The sequence below is a fragment of the Rhinolophus sinicus genome, linkage group LG03 (genome assembly GCF_036562045.2).
Source record: "Rhinolophus sinicus isolate RSC01 linkage group LG03, ASM3656204v1, whole genome shotgun sequence".
NCBI classification, from domain to species: domain Eukaryota; kingdom Metazoa; phylum Chordata; class Mammalia; order Chiroptera; family Rhinolophidae; genus Rhinolophus; species Rhinolophus sinicus.
In genome coordinates, this window is record NC_133753.1 from 152,340,824 (window position 1) to 152,360,643 (window position 19,820).

The following is a 19,820-nucleotide window of genomic DNA, read 5'->3' on the forward strand; positions in this document are numbered from 1 at the left end:
ATTTTAACTGCATAATCAGAACCTCTTAAGCTGGTAACCTTCCTGTGTTTGCCAAACTTAAACTTGTCTGGATGGCTGCGGGTTTCCTGTGCTATTCCTATAAATGGATGCTATGGCTCCAGACCTCACAGACCTGTCTTTGAGTGGCCAGCATACTGGAGTTAACAGAGGAGTGATTTTCATATGGCATGTTTTTTTCTCTCTTTGGTTAAAAAATCATTAAAGCCCTTTATGTTTGTTTGACTTGAAAGACAAGGGGACCTATAGTTAACTCGAGAGTTAAATTATAACTTGGTACCTTCCGTGTAAAGACTTCCTTAAAAAAAGAAAAATCAATGCCCAAATTGTGTGGCGGAGACCCTTTCTCATACGTCTACTCTTTCTACTGTCATCTGATATCCCTTTCAACATTTAAAGAAAATGATTTGTTGTGTGAACTTGCATAAAATTTACTATTTGCTTTTTGTTTTGTTTTGGACTTTTAAAAGTTCCACTGGATTTGTTCAATTTAATTCAACCAGCATTTCAGCATTAGAGGCACCTTCCTGGTAGGTTTGGGGAGAAGAGAGGAAGGGTAAAAAGAAAAGCAGGAGGCACTTGGGGTGTATGTACCCTAGGAGTGTACTCTAACCAGCTGTGTAAAAGGAACTATATTCCCAGACATAAACGGTACATTCATTACTCTAATCACAAAACCATTTTAAACTTCTATAACAGGGATGATGATAATATTGGAGCATCTGACTTCACTGGCAGTTTTTTTCAAGTGCTGAAACTGGACCAGAGACCCCAGTTGGCTTTGTTGTATTATGGCATCACCCCAAATTGGTTGGGGTGGCACCATGAGGTCCTCTTTGTCATCGTGGGGTTTCAGAAACCCTTCCAAGGGCCTTGGTCAGGATGGGCTCCAGAAACATCTAGGTTGGTTTCCTTCCTCCCACACTTCCCCTGGAATTTCCCTAGAACTACCAGAGTACTTGTAGGCCCGTGGTTGTGGGCGACTCCTCTGGGATTATGTGGGGCTCTAGTTTTAGCCTGTGGATGCAGACAGAGAGAACACAGTGGACTGACCGGGGCCAAATCTACTGGGCCTTCTGCGACTTCCACAAAGGAAGGCCTAGGAGGCCCTGGCCATGGTTTTAGGCTTCAGGTGGTTTTGACCCTTTCCGTTTCTCTGTCTGATGAATGACCACTAAATTGTCACAGCACAGAAACCAGACCTCCTTGGGGAGCGCTATTTTGTGTTGCTTAACATCTCTTTGGAGTGATATCTTTCAATTCTAGGCAGAAGTGTAACACAGATTTGGTAACTTGCCCCCATTTAGATAATGTATAAAGTTCGTAAGGATTTGGTGCCTAAGCCTTTCCGGTTAGAGATCTGCAGCCTCAGGGCATGGAGTTTAGTAGCTCTCTTAGCTCATAGGTCTTCCTCAACACAATCAATGTATTTCAGAAATGTTGCACAGGAGAACCGATTTTTCTCCAAAGCAATTTTAGGGTTATAGGCAACAGAGGTGCTGTGTCTTTAAAAGAATCAAGTCATGTATTCTTTTCTAAAGAAATCTGTGAGTCTCCATTCTTTTATCTTCTACATCAAATTTTTCAAAGGAGAGGACATATATATTCATTAGAAATTAAGCTAACAATTATCCATAAAAATGATAACTATGTATCTGCTAGTTATGTGTGTTTCTAAAAGCCAAACCTGAAGAGTTCTTTAAATGACACTTTTGCCTCTTGAAAAGAAGTTATTATTTATATGCTTTTTTTTGGATCCTCTGCCCTTTTGGCAGACTATTTTGCTGTCATTGGTAGCGTTTTCTCTCCTGTTCTATTTTCAAATGTTAATCATTAGTCACTCCTCATGACCTCTCCATGCAGCAGCGCATTTCATCATCCTTAAGGGCTGCCTATTTGGACAATGGTGGGGAGGGGCCCTGAGGGTTCCAAATGACCTGGGGTCATGTCTTGGGTCAAAAAAAGATGAAAGGTTAGTCTAATGGTCAGCCTCCAGGTCCTGGGAAAGATCAGCCTGCCCAGGCTGTGGACACTGAGAAGGAAGAGTGTCCCTGTGCCGTCTGGCTGTGCTCAGGAAGGCAGGCCTTGCAGGTTCCCAGAAACCCCTTTGATTTGCTGCCCGTTGCACATGATGTTTAGTAATAAACAGAGTTCAATGACCAGTCTAGACAAACAAATCATGGTCCTGGCAAACCCTGCGTTCTGATGACATGTTATGTCTTTGCAATGTGGAGAGGAAGGAGCCAGCTTTGAAATTTTAATGCAGTGCCTTTGTGAACTAACAGCAAACAGAGAGGCTGAGATGGGGATGCAGAAAGCAGACCCTGCTCTGGTCAAATTAGAAGGTATGCCCCCTCTTTGTGGCTTGCGATTTTCCTGCTCTGTCTTCCTCCAGGTGTTAGGAAGCTACCCTGAACTTGAGTGACATGCGAGAGGTTTAAATATTAATATTTCTGAAAGCCTCAGGGTAGACTCAAGCACCTGCTCCCCCCTACCCCCCGCCCCCAGCAGCTGTCTAAACGGTTTTCACTAGAGAGATACCATTTTTCTCTTTAAACAAAATGTTTCATCAAAGTTGGATTTTAATTGAGCCAGGAAGCCTTCCAAGTCATTACATTTTCACTGGCGAGCTTTATCTGTCCTTCGGAGGTGAAGAGAAACCTCACGACTTCCTCATTTACTTGCTCTTACCTCCTCCACCCTATCAATGAAAGTACAGTATCAAACCTTGGCAAGTTGCGTGTTATCAGCACACTGGACAAACAGTAAAATCCCACTTATGTTGGGACTAAAACAGGAAGAATGCTAAGAAAGGGCTGAGCTCACTGAATTCCCTGTAAAATAATCCCCAAGTGAAAACAGCAGGTTTTTTTTTTTTTTTTTTGGAACATGTGCTTCTTATAAATACAGTCCAGGATGATAAACTGTGTATACAACTAAGAATGCTTAGAAAATGTGGTTGGTAGTATTTTTCTGTGAATGTATTTGGGCTGTTTTCATTTCAAAATAATTCATTTTCAGCATTTATCAAGGGAGGTTCTTTTACAATTATTTAAATACATTTTTCTTTGCGGGCATTGAATTGTTTACTCAGTGTTAATGGTTCCTTACAAATATTTACTGAATCTCTCTGTAAACTATCCTCTAAATTAGACCAGAAGGTTCAAAACTCTGACTAACTCCCCTTTGGTATCTAGCCTTTTAAGGTAATCTCTCTGCTGGTATCCGTGCAATTAACTGAGAGCATTTTAATAACAGGGAATAATAATTGCTGTTTGCTTATCATTGAGAGGAATTTCCCCCCTGTGCATTTATTTTTAGGGAGACTAGATTGTTACATAGCACACGGTGATGCTCATAAAGACTTTACTTACTATGTGAGAGATTTTGGTGGATGAGGAAGAAGAATTTGCAGTATTTTTGCTCGTATTTTGTGGAGAATAGAGAATCTTAAATTCCTACAGTTGCTGATAATGTGGGAACTGCTAGAGTAAAAGGTGTTTATAGAGATAGCCATAAATCTATAAAAATGTTTATGTGTGCAACAAAATGTGTAGAGTTGACCAGATGATCAGACGGTAAAAAACAAAATCCTGTGCTTTTGCTGCTCTTTTCAGTGAAAAGGTCTTGTCATGAATATAAACTAATTCCTCTACAGACCAATCAGGAAAAAAGAAAATGTGTTCATTTGCATTACCCTATTTTATTAGAATGCTATATGCATATCCATATCTATTTTTTTCTTAAGGAGCAAAACATGACCAGCTTTATGTATCATTTTTAATTTTAACTACAACGTGAAAGACTCGAACATTTACCTCAGTTCTAAATTCAAACTGTTGAGCCTGTGTTAATTAGATTCCAGGGATCAAGAACTGTATTAAATAAACCCGGTTAATACATATGTATACATTAAACACGGTTAATATATATGTGATTTTAGAACTGCAATGAGTAGAATGGAAACATAATAAACCATTTCTCAGTAACTGCAAAGATTTATCAGTTTTAAACTCTTTGAAATTCAAGGGATTCTTTGTCATCCTTCATCTGGAAAGTAAATGTGACTCAGCTGCAGAGTTTCAAAGCCAGAATGGGACTTAGAGTTAGTTCACCAATCTCATCACATCAATTCATTCATTTTTGCATTCGTTCAACAAATGAAGGACTTCTCTGTGCCAGCCTCTCTGCTAGGTGCTGGGATTGCAGTGATGAACAAAGCAGATCAACTCTCACTCTCAGGAGGTGCATGTTGGGGAGAATCAAAACGATTAGCTTTGCATTTTGAAATGCTCAGCCTCATTTATTTTGAAGTTTTAAAGATAATTATAATATTCAAGTAATAGAACCTCTTAATACCAGGAAAATTAAAAGGGTGACATGTCTTCAGTGATGGGATTATGGCTTACATTTCTAAGCTTCCTAATACTATGGCTTATATTATTTTGTGTTGTATAAATTAATGATGAACGATACCACAGATTTTCCCCTTACTCTTTTTCTGGATTTATTTATTGCTTCAGTCAAGGCTAATGTTTTTGCTGGGCTAATTAAGAGTTAGGTAATAGGTAAGAATTCACAAGCGGTTGGACCTCTCCTTGGTAGCTGAAACTTTAATCTTGCAGATTCCAGGGAAACAGTCCAGTTAGAAAGGACCCAGTCACTTACCGCCTAAATCCAGTCTTCTGCAGGGTTCTGCACCCCCTTCTCATCCTGGGCGTGGCATCTACATTCGCTAATACGAAGGGATTTGCAGAATGGGTTGGAGGAACCCTCCGGCCCGGGGTTGGCGCTCAATGAGACGTCCGTAGCCCTCTGGTCTTTTGGGGGCTACTATTGGCTTCCATCCCTCTTGGATTCTGCTGCTATGTCCACATGGCCTCTCCCTACCAGCCCTCCACCCCCACCCCCACTGTACACTCTGCGTCCTTCATGTTCCAAAACAGGAGACCCCTTCAGGTCTATGGGCCCTTTCTCTGCCCTTCCTTGCCCCGGGCAGTGGGGGTGGAACACTCCACAGACACTTCACAGGCTCTTTCAGCTTTAACTCCTAGAGCACTGGTGGATGACTGGCCTCTAGGAAAACTTGCTGTACTGGGATTTCAAGCACAGGCTCCTCTGCTCTGGGATGCCCTCAGGGAATGTAACTGAGGCAGTGTGTGGGGGCAGTATTGGGACAGGGTGTGGGACAGGTGTGGGGCGGGCCATGTGGGGTGGGGTGTGGGAGCTATTGTGAGGGTGGCTGTGGGGCTGGGCGGAAGAGACCAGCAGCAAGCACATTATTGCTCTCTTTTCATTTCTCAACCCTCCACTCCCATCCAGAAAGATTTTTAATCTTTCTTCGCAGTGGAGAGAGAAATTCCCTCCCCAGCCCAAACCATTATTTATGGATAAGCTTTATATATAGGTTCCTTAAAGCTTTGGCTCTTGATGCTCAAAGCTAAGCACTTGGACCTTAGAAAATCTTTTATCTGCTAAAAAGCCTGGCTTTTGCAAATCAGAAGAGTCTTGGTTTTTGAGACTATTGTCTCCGCTATGATTTAAAAAAATCGTTGCTTAGAAATGTGGTTGCTTTATTTGTTCTTATTGTATTTTTCTCTCTTCTGAGGCCATAAACCTCAGCCTCAAATACAGTTTTAATGGAAGAAAAATGGAGGGGTGGGTAGGGAAGCTTGAAAAAGAAGGAAAGTGAAAGGGGTAATGATTAGAAATGATTAGAAACAAAAACCCATCTGGAAGTGTTTCAAAAATATTATCCCCGCCATATTTAGAATTGGAGCTACCTAATAGAACCTCAGATTTTCTTTATTCAGGGCATGGCGTTCTCTGCAAAACCTCTGTGATGCGCCACTGTTCTTTGTTTGTGACTTTCTTAGCAAGGTCTCTATTGAGGCCAGTTCTATATCTGACTAAACTTCATGACCTAATTTGCCCTGAAAACTATTTTGGTTTCTGCTTTCTATGCCTCCACTATGGTATTTAAATTTGTCAAGGGTGAAATCTCACCCCAAAACTTTTTCTTGAAAGTGATTCTGAACATCGAGGAGTGGATGATTTAAGCCCTTCTTAAAAAATCATCACACAAAATGTAGTATGAAATGAGACATTGAACTGCAACTTATGAAGGGGAGAACACAATGCAAACAGAGATTTGTAAAAATGAGATTTTGTTGATTCAAACAAATTATCATTACCAGATTACCACTGGGGGTCAAATACCCTGTTATTTACCATTGTATTTCAAGCCACTGGAGGCTCCACTCAGGTCTCTAATAACTTCACTGTAAAGAAAAACTGAATAGCTATACCGGTCTAGAACAGGCCCGGCACACAGGGCATATTCAAAAGTACAGCAGGCTCTCGAATAACATTGTGTGTTTCATTGTAACATTGATGAGAAAAAAAAGAAAAAAACAAAAAACTGGATTCTGGACAGAGGAATCCACTGTCTGTGGAGTTCGCCCATTCTCCACATGTCTGTGTGGATTTTCTCCCGGTGCTCCTGTTTCTTCCCACATAACTAAAGAGGTGCACGTGAGGTGAACTGGCATGTCTCAGCCTGAGTGAGTGTGGGTGTGGGTGTGAGTGGTCCTGTGATGGAAGGGTGTCTTGTCCAATGTGGGGGCCCCAAGCACTTTGTGCCCTGAGCTGCTGGGAGAGGGTCTGGCCACCTGAGACCCTGAACTGGAGTATGTGGTTTGGAAAATCATTATCTTACTTGTTTTTATTAGTCTTTCTTAAATGTGTGTTTAGCTCACATTCATTTCAATGTTTAATATTAGAAGTGTTTTGGATCTTTATTTCGAAGTTCAGTGATATGTTTGTGCCCAGAAATATGCTATTAGAACTTAACTCTTGTTTATATCAGTTAGCCTCGGGTAAAGTTGGTTTCTTTTTATGTCATTTCACTTAAAGTCGCAGTTTTCAAGATCCTATGGGCGACATGAAGGGAGGACTTACTCTATGTAGTGACTGGCTGGCTTCTCAGAGGCCAGTAAGCAGAACCTGTGAGATAAGCAGAGCTGCCAGGTCATCCAACAGCCTTGTTTTTCCAGGAAGAAACCAGGAGGTACATTGACTCTTCAGTATAAGGGAGGAGATGGGGCATTGGTTTCTGTTCTGTGAGACTAGTAGGTGTTAGTTGAACCTTAGCCCCTAGAGAAATATTTTCTTGACTGTTAGAGAGAAAGTCTTTCTTACCCCATCATGTGGGACAAATAATTTTTTTCTGAAATCTCAAAGATACTACAGGGCCCTTTATTGTGGAGATTAAGGAGGGAGGGAGAATGACAGAGTACAAAACCAGGGAAGGCTGGGGCTGCCACACTAGCTGCCTCTTTCATTGAGAAACAGTGTGATAGAATGAAAAGTGGCCCTGAAGTCAAATCTTACCTCTGTGGTTTCCTAGCTGTTTGACCCTGGAGGAGTAATGTAACCTCTTTGCACTTTAGTAGCCATGTCTGTGAAATCACAGGGTTGTTGTGACCATAAGGAAAGATTAACATATCAAGTACCCACAAATTGAAACTATACTTTGTGTTTTAAATAATTGTCAATTTAACATTTTCCACATAGATTAAATTATATGATCATGTTGAACATGTTCATTCAAACTACTAGCCCTGCCACCCCCACGCCCCACCCCATTCATCTGTGACTTGTCTCCTCCCATCGAGCTCGCTGAATTAGACTTTTTAAGTTGACCTTTGTGCTCATCTGGAGTTGGAGCATATACTGCAGAATATTATAACATAATCAATCTGAATGTCAGTACCATTTATTATCCTTAAAAGCATTTATGAGACAGCTATATGCTTGGGGCACTATCTAGATGGATCCACAGCCCTTGATTTCTGGTACCTTGCGTGCCAAGATGGCTTTGCAGTAGTCAGGCATGAAGGCTTCACTACTGATTGGTACACTCAGGTTGCAGTTAAGGCATTTTCAATACACAAAAGCAAAGGGAAGGAATACTTGGGATCATATGGAATGTAGTGAGCAATTGCACAGGAATGAGAATTTGGTGTGGAGTTGGGTGGAAGTTAGTTAGCCTGGAAAATCGCAGAGGTGGTGCTACTTCCGAGAAGGGAAGGTCACAAAGGTGGTTGGACCAGCCAGTTAGAGATAAATCTGGATGTGGGTGGAAGGGTCAAATAAATCATGCGATTTCAAAGATTAGAGGAACCATGGAGATCTTCTGGTCCTACCAATGAATGAAACATACTGCACCCATTGAGTGTTACAAAAAAATAAATAAATAAAATAAGCCAATTCTTGCTCTCCAAGAGCAAGCCACTCCAGTATCTGGTGTGTTAGGGTAAGTACAGTACAGCGTGTTGTGAGTATTTGGGAGGAAATGACTAGTTTGATGGAGGAGGGGCAGGTAGTTGGGAAAGGTTCACAGAGGGAGTGACATTCCACACATAAGGAAACTGAGGTGAATAAATTGTCCATGAACACACAACAGAGTAGTAATTGAGCTGAGATTACAACCCAAGACCTGTCTCTGCCCCTGAGCTCTTCCAGACCATTTTGCTAATACCTGTTTGTCTGCCTGAGGAAAGTGAGAAATCACATGGGGATAGGGAACCATGGAACAGAAAGGGAGCTAGTCTGAGTTTCCTGATGAAAAACCTTGATATGGGGGCTTGGTTTGTTATGCAAAAGACTTGTATCCTGGGGGTCCCTCATATGAAGGTGAGAATGAAACCCACACAGGGGAGAGTTGAGAGTTGAAATGCTGATGACATCATTTGACCTCAGAAGTCAGTTGTATCCATGGATTTTTGCTTCATACAGTTTGAGTTATGACATGCTACCCAAGAATTTTCACTGGTGCAATTAAGCAGATATAGCTGCTTTGACAGTGGCTCTTCCAGGTCTTTTTCATGGGCTTACTGAAAGGACGTTGTGGTAGGTCAGCAAGACCCCTGGTAAGGTACAGAAATGGGAAGGGATGGTTGGCAAGATGCTGAGGAGTACAGGAAGACAGGGGAATTTGGTGAAGAACTGGGTGGAGAGATTGCAGGATAAATCTCACTGTATAGCTCTCATTTGTACAGTTGCTAGATGCAGAGGTGATGCTGTCCAGTGTGACAAGGGTGTCATGGAGTCAGTGTTTTGAGAAGACTAGAGAAGTCCTATAATTTCCTGTCTAAACTTTCTCTTCTCAACCATGTTTAATTTGAGTGGCTCTATCTGGATCCATGGCATGATGAAATCTTGGAATGCTCAAAGTAGTGAGGACAACAGCAGTCCCTTGAATGTGGTTTTTGAAAGCTTTCTGGTACTAGCCTAAAAGTGTCTGCTGGCAGAACACACTTTAGGGAAACTTGAAAAGAGTATGTCACCAGAGCAATGGAAAATACCCACCCTGTGGTTTTAGGGTTTGCTGTTCAAATCGTATGATAGCTAAATATTCAGAGTGAATTAGTTGGAGTTAGGCTGCCCATAAATACTACTCATGTAATTAGATGATGAGAAGGGAATTCTAAAAGCTTCCAACTCAATTTCCTTCATTTAGGGTATTCTCATTTAATTAGCTGTGACCCTAAGGGAGCGGCCTGAGATAATGCTGAAAATATGGGGGGAACAAAAGGAAACAAGAAAATCTGAGACAGACTGTAATTAACCTAATACATGTACTTCGGGATTCTAGTCAGAGTTTCATAGCTCATTCAATCCCTTCACATTTCTGTTGTACACTAATATAATCTAACTAATTTCCTAATTTTAGAATGGCAAATCCAGTTGAAATATCAGAAACATATATTTAGAGAACACAGAATGTGGCCGAGTGTAAGCTGACTGCCCCCTTGACAGTGTGACTCTTGAGCCACGGCTTTGGTTTGAAATAGTTGGAGGAACCAGATTGAAGAACACTGTTTCAGAAGGTGGTCTTACTGGATGTCATGGGAGGAAACAATTTGCTCTGCTGATTCTTTCTGAAAGACCCCAAATGCTTTATTGGTTTCATATAATAGATGTTTTTGATTAATTTCATTGTTTTATTATCTCATTTCCTGGGACCTAAAAGCAGAGTGTGAGTAAGCAGAACAGGATGCTATTTCTGTGAAAAGCGTTATCCATGTCATTGGAGAGGTGAACTTTAAGGAAAGGAACGCCTGGAACCACATTCTTGGGACCGTAATCCTGATTGGTTGCAGAAAGAAGTCATCAAGTCTCTATGTCAAGGGACTTCTCTTGTTTAGTCTGAGGGAAACTTAATTTCCAGTTTTGCCAGTGTATTAATGACATTGGACGTTAATTCCAGCACCGGTGAATTTCTTCTTTGGACCTGCGTAGGAAATTCCATTCTATTGACTAGCTTTGGAGCATACAACTCCTGAATAATTATTAACTTGGCATTCTCTCCTCTTCCATTATGTTGAGCTATATGAAAGTCACGACAGTCAAACTTTTTTTCTTTTAAACTACAGAAATGGCAATTTCATAGTATTTCACCAAAACTCAGTAGTGAATTGAGGTATATGGGCGCATATTGCCTGTTAATTTCACTTCCCGCTGAGCTCTTTAAAGTAAGTCAATAGTGAAGCTATTGATTTCACTCATGCAGCATGGCCAGCCTTCAGTGACTGGTATACCCCAGGCCTGCCTCACTTCATTTTCTGCTTCTCTGTCTGGGTAGCTGACCTTGGATTCAGAAATTGAGGATTTAAAACGTGTCCACTGTTATTGACATGGAGAACTGTCCAGCCATTAGCCCCTGTTTTTGAAACAATCACTGATTTTTATCTCTTTTTTGGAGGGAGAGGGGGGGAAATTTCTTTTACAAAGCTTTTGCTCATATTTTATCTCAGCACCATCAAAAAGGCACATTAAAAAAAAAAAACTAATGTAACTGAATTTTTTGCTTTCCAGCAAGTATTTTCTGGCATTGCTGATCCATATCTTGGATATTCTATCACGGCAACTCATTATTTACTACATATCCTGTAGCCTATTAACTTTGTTTACACATCTTTGTCTCTAGGGTAAACTTTAGGTAGAGTTTTATTTTTCCATTTGAAAATGTTCTACATACATATTAAACCTTGTATATAACAGAGGCAGTATTGCAAACCAACATAGACAATTGTCTACCCATACTGACAAAAAAAAAAAAGATGTATATCTTTCACTACTATAAAAATAAAGTCCAAGTGGATTAAAGAGCTAAATCTAAAAATCAAAACTTAGGAACTTTTAGGGAAAAAAAAGGAGGTTGAACTTTTAAGACATTGGAATAGGAAGGGATTTCTTAAAATATATAAGGAACATTTATAAAGTAAAAGACTTATGCATTTGACTACATTAAAATTAATAAACTTCAGTGTGACAAAGCACTATAAATTGAGCTAAAAAATACATCTCAGACTGTTTTTTTTTTTCATTTCTAAAATTCAACAAATGATAAGTACCCAGAATATATAAAAGTGGCTTCACACCAATAATTTAAAAAATGGGCAAAAGTATGAAGAGGCATTTCAGAGGAGAGGAAAGACAAATGATCACCTAAAAAGATGTCAGCCTCAGTAATGACGAGGGAAATACAGAGTAAAACAGCATTTCACATCCAGCAGATGGGCAAACATCAAAAGGCTTGCTAATACCAAGTGTTCTCAAGGACCTAGGAAAACAGAAACTCATATTCATTGGTGAAAGGCAGATTTTGTACCATTACTTTGTAGAGCAAGTCTCAGTAAAGTTGGAGATGCATCTCTTTTATGACTCAATTATTTCACTTCTAAGTATTTACTCTAAGACTCTCCAACAGATGTTCAAGGAGCACTGTTTGTCACAGCAAAGAAGTGGAAATGACCCAACCTGCTATAGACTAGAATGGTGGCTTGACCAGTTACAGCCCTCTTGGTCAACTCCAGCTCACTGTCTGTTGTGCATTGCTTGTAAATGGTTTTTACATTTTTAAATGCTTAAAAATATCAAAGAAAAATAATATTTTGCATCATGTAAAAATTATATAAAATTCAAATGTTAATGTCCATAGTAAAATTTTAGTGGAATACACACACACACACACACACACACACACACACACACACATTTAATTATTGCACGGTTGGGCCCTTCCGGTCATTATGATGTATACTGAAGTTTGAGAAACAGTGGAACTGAGGAATGGGTGGATTGCGGTAGATTCAGACAACAGAGCAGAATACAGCAGTTAAAATCAATGAATTAGATCTATGTATATTAACATGGCAAAATTTTAAAGTGAAAAAATTGTAAAAGGATATGTCTGCCCGTTAAAAATAGTATATGTGGTTTATAGATACATATATAAGTAACATAAGTTCTATAACATGCAAATGAATAATAATAATTACAGAATAGGAGTTACCTCTAAAAAAAAGGTAGGGGTTGTATTTTAACTGTACTTAGGTTTTATTCCTTTAAAACAGGGACCTGAATTAAATATGACAAATGTTAATTTTATTAAATACGAGTAGCATGTGAGTGTGTGATAGTTTTTCTATATGCATGAAAATTTAAAGCCATACCTTCTCATTAAAAATAATTGGGAATATGAAGAATAATATTAAATGATTAAATATTGAAATATTAAAAGTGATCCATAATCTCACCACTTGAAGATAATTACTTAGTAATATTTTTGTCTTTTTCCTTGTAGTCCTTTTTTTTCTATGCATGGGAAAACACTTTTAATTACATGATATTTACAATTTTGTATTCTTTTACTTTTTATTTAATATTGGTTCTTAGGAATTTTTCGTGTAGCTTTTCTAATTTTTACAATAACCACATTTACTCTATGTATGATTATGTAGAACACTTTTTATGATTTTTAACATAATATATGTTTGCTATTAAAATTTGGAAAATAAAGTATAAAGAAAACCATAACTCAATGCAGCACTTTCAGGCAATAATGTTTTATGTATACCTCTCCAGTCATGATTGTTTTGCTTCTTTAATTTTTTTAGTGGTGTATCATGAGAATTTCCCCATGATATTCTTGTTCTAAAACATGATTTTAAATGGCTCCATATCTTTCTATCACATATGGATTAAGAAATGCAAATCTTTCTCTTTTACTCTGTCCATATTTGTTAGCATGAGATAGAAAATTCTGAATAATCTGTTGCTGACCTCTGTGGGACCAGAGAGGGAGGAACAAGTGATGGGAGGAGGAGGGGTGAAGGGAAGACTCCTAAGCTCTGAGGAGTGGGCTAGACTGGGATCCCTCTTGATCCTCACCCCGAATGGACTCTACATAAATTGAAAGAAGCTGCTTATTTTCTTCCATCTCCACCTCTTCTGGACTGTAGGTGTGCTACTGGCTGACTGACAGGGCAAACCTTTTGGGGGGTAATGTACTGTATGGTTCTCACTTTCCATATTAAGGAGACAAGCAATAACTGTTGGGTGGCAAATATAAAATCATCAAATCACAAAGCCTTATATACAAAAGGTGCTTTAGAGATCATTCTACTCTAACTTCTCTGTTTTATGTAATCGAGTAGCCCAAGATCACATCTTACTTTTCTTCACCTTATATGGTAAATTCTCTTTTAACAATTCTGAAATGTACATTTGTTCATATTTTAACATCCCTGAAACTGGAATGGGTCTCACAATCCCTGGTGTCTGGTTATTACGTTTAACTATTGCTCCTATTTTAAAGTCTCTGAAATCAGATGTGACTTACAATCAATGATTTCTTAGGCTCAATAAAGTACAGTATTTTAAAGCTGTAGCTTTTCAATCCTGGCTACACATTAGAATCATCTGGAGCACTTTAAAACTATATACAAGATGCCTGGTCCTCACCCCGGAGGATAGGAGCCTATGCATCTGTATTAAAGAAGCTCCTCAGAGTTGGAACAATTGTCCTAGGTTTTAGTGGAAGGAAAAATAATGTATCATCATAGTAATCAAAGACCAAGTGAGGATGACTCTTAATATAGTTACTGGAAGACCTGGTTTCCAACTTTCAGGGAAGTGCAATTAGGTATCCTAGCTAGAAGAATGAGTTCTGGGCTGAGAATCAAAAGAGCTAGCTTAGCTGCAGCCTTGGTGTCTTCCTTTATAAAACAGCAACATATCTACCTCACTGAATTGTTGGGAGGATTAAACAAGGTAAAATAATAAAATGCCTACCACATTTGAGGACACATTGTAGGTACCTATAAACGGAGATTTTCTTGCAAATATTGTTAATTTAAATTGAAAGTAGATAAAAAACTGGAGCTAAGTGTGGTTTATTTAAATCTTTTGAATGAATTCCTTAGTATTAGGGTCTCCAATTCATTTAAAAAGGTCAAAATGACTGCAACAGAAGTGTGGGGGTCAGAGTCAGCTTATTTTCTCATTTTTCGTAAAATAACTAAAGGAATTGAGTGGAAAGGACTTACACTAACAAACTTCAGTTTACATATCCAAAACATTTGTAAATTTACCCAACTACACTTGTAGAAAAAGGGACCAATTTTCATGATAGCAAGTAATCACAAATGGTAACGTGAAATGTGGATAAATCCATGTGATAATAGCAACGTGGACTTTTTTCCTGTTTTGGGTTTGGTGAATTGTGTGCTTTACATTGCATTAAAATTGATTCCTATATGTATCATAATGGTTTCCTGTGTTTGCTGAAGAGATATGTAAGTGTAGGCTTTTTCCACTATGAGAAAAAATATTTTCCAGCTGCTTTGCATTTCTGGAAATGGAATCAACTCCAACCACTGGCACCAAATATTTTGCAGTCTGGATGCTGGTGGAAAGAAGAAGGGAGGAGTTTATACTGCTCTCAAATTGCTGTTGCCACAGGGCAGATGTTATAATGTGATTTTTCTGTGCTCTGAATAGTTGAGCTGATGGGTTTGAGCATTGCCAGTGCTCAGTGTCAAGCCACAACCTGGAATGATTGGACCCACCAGGGCCTTTATCTTGGATGGGTGGGGGAAGCTTTCTTCCATGTATGATTTCCATGCTTGATTATCTGCTTCTGTGGATAATCCACTTTATGGATTATTCACAGCAATTTTTAGGCCAAGTCTAGATCCTGATCTCCTAACTGTCTTGCCACCCACTATGATCCTCTAAACTGTCCCCTCTATTCAGTTGGAATGTGCTGAGGACATCAGCTGTACTAGCTAGCATTCATTAAATACCTATCATGGGCTCAACTTTTTATTGGATCAACTCTTCATGCAACTTGGTGACATGCATAGGTGGTGTCATCGTATTTTCCAGAGGAGGGAACAAAAATTTAGAGTTTAAGATGGTTTTCTAAGGCCACACACACATTTCAAAGTTGAGTATAATGATTTCTAGGTTAACTACTACTTTTGATAATTTGAGCCACAGAAGCGTCTCAATAAGTGTGAGGAATCCGAAATGATTTTTACCAATTTAACATGGCAAATTTTAAACCAGTGTCCTTTAATATAAGACAAACTAAAGGTTTTAACACTTGAGAGGGCAAGTAAATAAAATTAAGCTATAATATATACTCTATGATTGTTATTCAGATTTTAGAAATAAAACCAGTTCAACAGAGATGGTGAAAGTGTCTTTATTGCTAGATAATTATTTGTTTAGGGCAGATTACAAATGTTGGTAATTTTTTCCCCAATATATTTTGCCTCATGGAGAGCAATTTCCATGTTCTCTCCAGATGATTCCTTTGTTAATATTTTTGTTTAAAGTCTTGTTACTTTTGCTCCTTGTCCTACATTGTTTCCATAGCAACATGACAGAATGTGGCGGGCGTAGCAACAGACTCTTGAGAGAATGGAAACGCAATGGAAAGATCCACCTGAAATAACAACATGCAAATCATTTTAGCATATGATGAACAACAAAGAAAGTGATGCTTTTTTTGGGAGATGGCTTATTTGGTTTTTGGAATGTGCTCATTTTTCTGACAGCTTCTTTCTTGTGCTATCTTTCTTGCCTTAACTTTTTTTTTTTGAGATCAAAATAAAATCATTAAAAAACAAAAATTCAACCTGACATTAGATGTGATTTAATGGCAGATGTAGTGATTTGTGCTTCCACAGAACATTTATAAAGGCTTTTAATTGAGAAATGAATTTGACTCTTGATTAAGCTACTTTTAGTTGCCAGGATACAGCTGAAAGGGAGATATTCCTCTGCAGTGAGATTTCCCCAACCGTTTTGCTGTTAAGGGCCTCTGTTATTAGTTTTCCTTATATCTTTAAAAAAATTTTTTTAACATACTCATATAATTGAAAGTATTCAATATTGGTCCATATCATCTTAATTTAGAGAAATATAACACTCTTTCTTGAAATATTAAAAATCTCTTTTTGGAATATTGAAAAATAGAGTTCCCAAAAAGGAAATCATTACTGAAGTACTGTTTTGAGATGGTCAACAGACTAGAGTTGGCAGCTTAGATATTTATTTTACATTTAAAAATTGTGGGGCTGCGTTAAGTATCCTCTCTTTGTACAACACAAAGTACAATGTAAACACTGCTTATATCTTATGGGAGTAAATAAAAATACAGAAATGGTGTTTTTGTAAGGTTGGAAGAACTGCCTGTATCATTTTATTTTGAGGCCAAAGTCATTCTTCATAGCTGTTCATTGCTATTATTCATGGGCACTGTTCTTAGACATGTTTTCCAATGTTCAAATGATCAAGCAATCAGGGGTTATAGAATACATTTTGAAAACTCTCTAAAGGTAATGATTAGGCATCGTAACACTTCTTTTTATGCACATGTGTAGTGTAGTTATCACGTCAGCTGAGTTCTCTCAAGTCACACTCTTCACACACCTTCCTCTGGGATCACGACTGCACATGGGAGTCCCATTCATAAAGCCCAGCGTCGTCACTTGAAAGCCACTCACTGCATGTTTTGCTCTATTGAATGAGATCAACGGCCAGAAAATCTCAAGGTGAGCTCCTCTGGCTACCTGCTTCAGAATAACCTGTGGTGCCTGTTTAAAATGCAAAGTCCTAAATCCAGACCTATTGATCCATTTCTGGGAATCTGAAGATATGATAATCCAAATTTTTTTTTATTCTACTCCTCAGTATGTATTTTAGTTAATCCAAATTTTTAATAGGTTCCCAGTTACTTTATTGTTTTGAATGCTCAATAAAACCCTCAGCTGGATTAAGAAGTACAAATTGGAGAGACATCATCAAAATGGCGGCGTGAGGTGAGCCTCTGTAAAGCTCCCCTGGAATTTACAACTAATCAAACAACAAGAACTCCACAAAGGACTCTCTACACAGCAGACAGGCAAGACGAAGAGGCCCACTACTGAATTCACCTAAAGGTGGGCGAATCGCACGAGTGGGGGAGTAGGGAAGGGAGAAGCGTGGAGACAGAGCCGTGCGGTTGCAGGACGCAGACCTAGCTCAGTGCTCCGAGCTCGCTGCTTCCTGGAACTACCGCAGCTGCGGGAGAGGGAAGAACTCGGACTGCTAGGGCTCCGCTTATGGCCCACAGGGCTGAGGGGGCAGCACATAACACAGCTGAATCCAACGCTCATGGCAGAGACTTCGGAGAAAATGGCCATTTAAGCCCTCACTGCTGAGCAGAGAACAGAAGCCTTAGACACTGAGACTAGCCGCCCCCTCCCTACCCTCCCAGAGCTCACCCCACCTCCACCTGCCCGGTGCTAGAAGCGGAAGAGTAGCAGTGTCAGATCAAAAGAACAGATTATTTGCTGTTCTGAGAACTGTGGACCGCAGACACAGATTCGCAGCCCAAACTAGTTCCGGCAAAGGGGAGGGAGCTGTGGAAGCTGGACCGGCTGTGTGGTGGTTGCCACCATTGCTCTGGGCCACGTCTCACAACTCACCCTTCCCCTGGCCCCACCTATCTGGGCGGATCCCTGCAGGAGTAAACAGAACTGCTGAAACATATGGGCTCTGAATCTGGTGCAGGAAGAGCTTTGGAACTTCAAAAGCTCTCTGCATACCCACCGGGACACTGCGCCCTGTGACCTAGACAAACTATTAACAGAGGAGAAGCCCATCTCCCAGGGAATCCCCCCATTGTGTGAGAAGCTAGAATAGTGCAGAGAAAACATAGCACTACTGTGTGAGAGAGAAAAAAAAGGGGACAGTCAGAGAGAGAAAATAAAACATTCTACCAACAAGTACTGGAAGACAAAAGAAAGACCTCTTCCTATCAACCTGTTGCAGAAGCCACTCCTGTAGATGTCTAGGAAGAGAAATAATAAATCAGTCATTGCCATGAATAACCAAGGCAACAAGACAGCTCAGAAAGAAAGTGAAAAGTCTCCAGAAAATGAACTTAAAGATATGGAAATATGTGACTTAAATGACAGAGAATTCAACATTGCAGTTCTGAAAAAACTCAACGAGATGCAAGAAAACATATAAAGGCAGTTTAATGAACTCAGAAACATAATCAAAGAACAACATGAGCATTTTACGAAAGAGATTGAAATTTTAAAAAAGAACCAAATAGAATTTCTGGAGATTAAGAACTCAATAGAAGAAATTAAGAATGAAATAACCAGCTTAGATAGTAGAGTTGACCAGATGGAGGAAAGAATCAGTGACATCGAAGATAGAAACCTGGAAATTACACAGATGGAAGAAGAAAGAGACTTGAGACTTAAAAGAAATGAAAGAACTCTACAAGAACTTTCTGACTCCATCAGAAAGAGCAATATAAGAATAATGGGCATACCAGAAGGAGAAGAAAGAGAGAAGGGAACAGAGAATATATTCAAACAAATTGTCGATGAGAACTTCCCAAACTTGTGGACAGAACTGGATCCTCAAATCCAAGAAGCAAATAGAACACCTAATTACCTCAATCCCAACAGGCCTTCTCCAAGGCACATTGTATTGAAGCTGTCTAAAATCAACGACAAAGAAAGAATCCTCAAGGCAGCCATGGAAAGAAGACGGTAACCTACAAAGGAAAGCCCATTAGATTATCATCAGATTTTTCAGCAAGGAGGCAGTGGAACCAAATATTCAACTATTGAAAGAGAGAAATTATGAGCCAAGAATAATATATCCAGCAAAGATATCCTTTAGATATGAAGGAGGAATAAAGACCTTTCCAGACATACAGAAGCTGAGGGAATTTTCTAATACATGACCTCCACTACAAGAAATACTAAAGGAGGCTATTCGACCACCATCAACAGGAACAATTTGTGGCAACCAAAACATAAAAAGGGGGAAAGTAAAGGCCTGAACCGGAATATGGGAATGGAGAAAGTAAGCGTGCTGAAGAAAATGGAATACTCTAAATATCAAACTTTCTTTTACATAAACTTAAGGGTAACCACTAAAAAAAAAATCCAGAACTGAAATATATACTGTAATAAAAGAAGAAACAGAAGGAAACATCATAGAATACCACCACACAGAAATAATAGACAACAACAAAAAGGCAAAGAAACAATGGAGACACAGCCTTACCAGAAAACTAAAGATAGAATGACAGGAAATCCTCACATATCAATAATCACCCTAAATGTAAATGGACTGAACTCACCAATAAAAAGGCACAGAGTAGCAGATTGGATCAAAAAACTAAACCCAACCATACGCTGTCTCCAAGAGACACATCTCAGCTACAAGGACAAGCATAGACTCAAAGTGAAAGGGTGGAAATTGACACTCCAAGCAAATGGTACCCAGAGAAAATCAGGTGTAGCCATAATGATATCAGATGAAACAGACTTCAGGGTGAAAAAGATAACAAGAGACAAAGATGGACATTTCATAATGGTAAAGGGTACTATACAACAAGAAGACATAACAGTCATCAATATTTATGCCCCCAA

General features: G+C 39.2%; 1 long non-coding RNA gene across 1 annotated transcript in view; it reads left to right on the top strand.

Annotated features, from left to right (window-relative positions):
- Nucleotides 1-2,241: 2,241 nt before the first annotated feature.
- LOC109445683 (uncharacterized) overlaps nucleotides 2,242-19,820 on the top strand; it is a 295,179-nt gene continuing 277,600 nt past the window's right edge. Inside the window, exon 1 of the long non-coding RNA XR_012495088.1 lies at nucleotides 2,242-2,363. This is a non-coding gene — a long non-coding RNA (uncharacterized LOC109445683). The remainder of the gene's footprint in view (nucleotides 2,364-19,820) is intronic.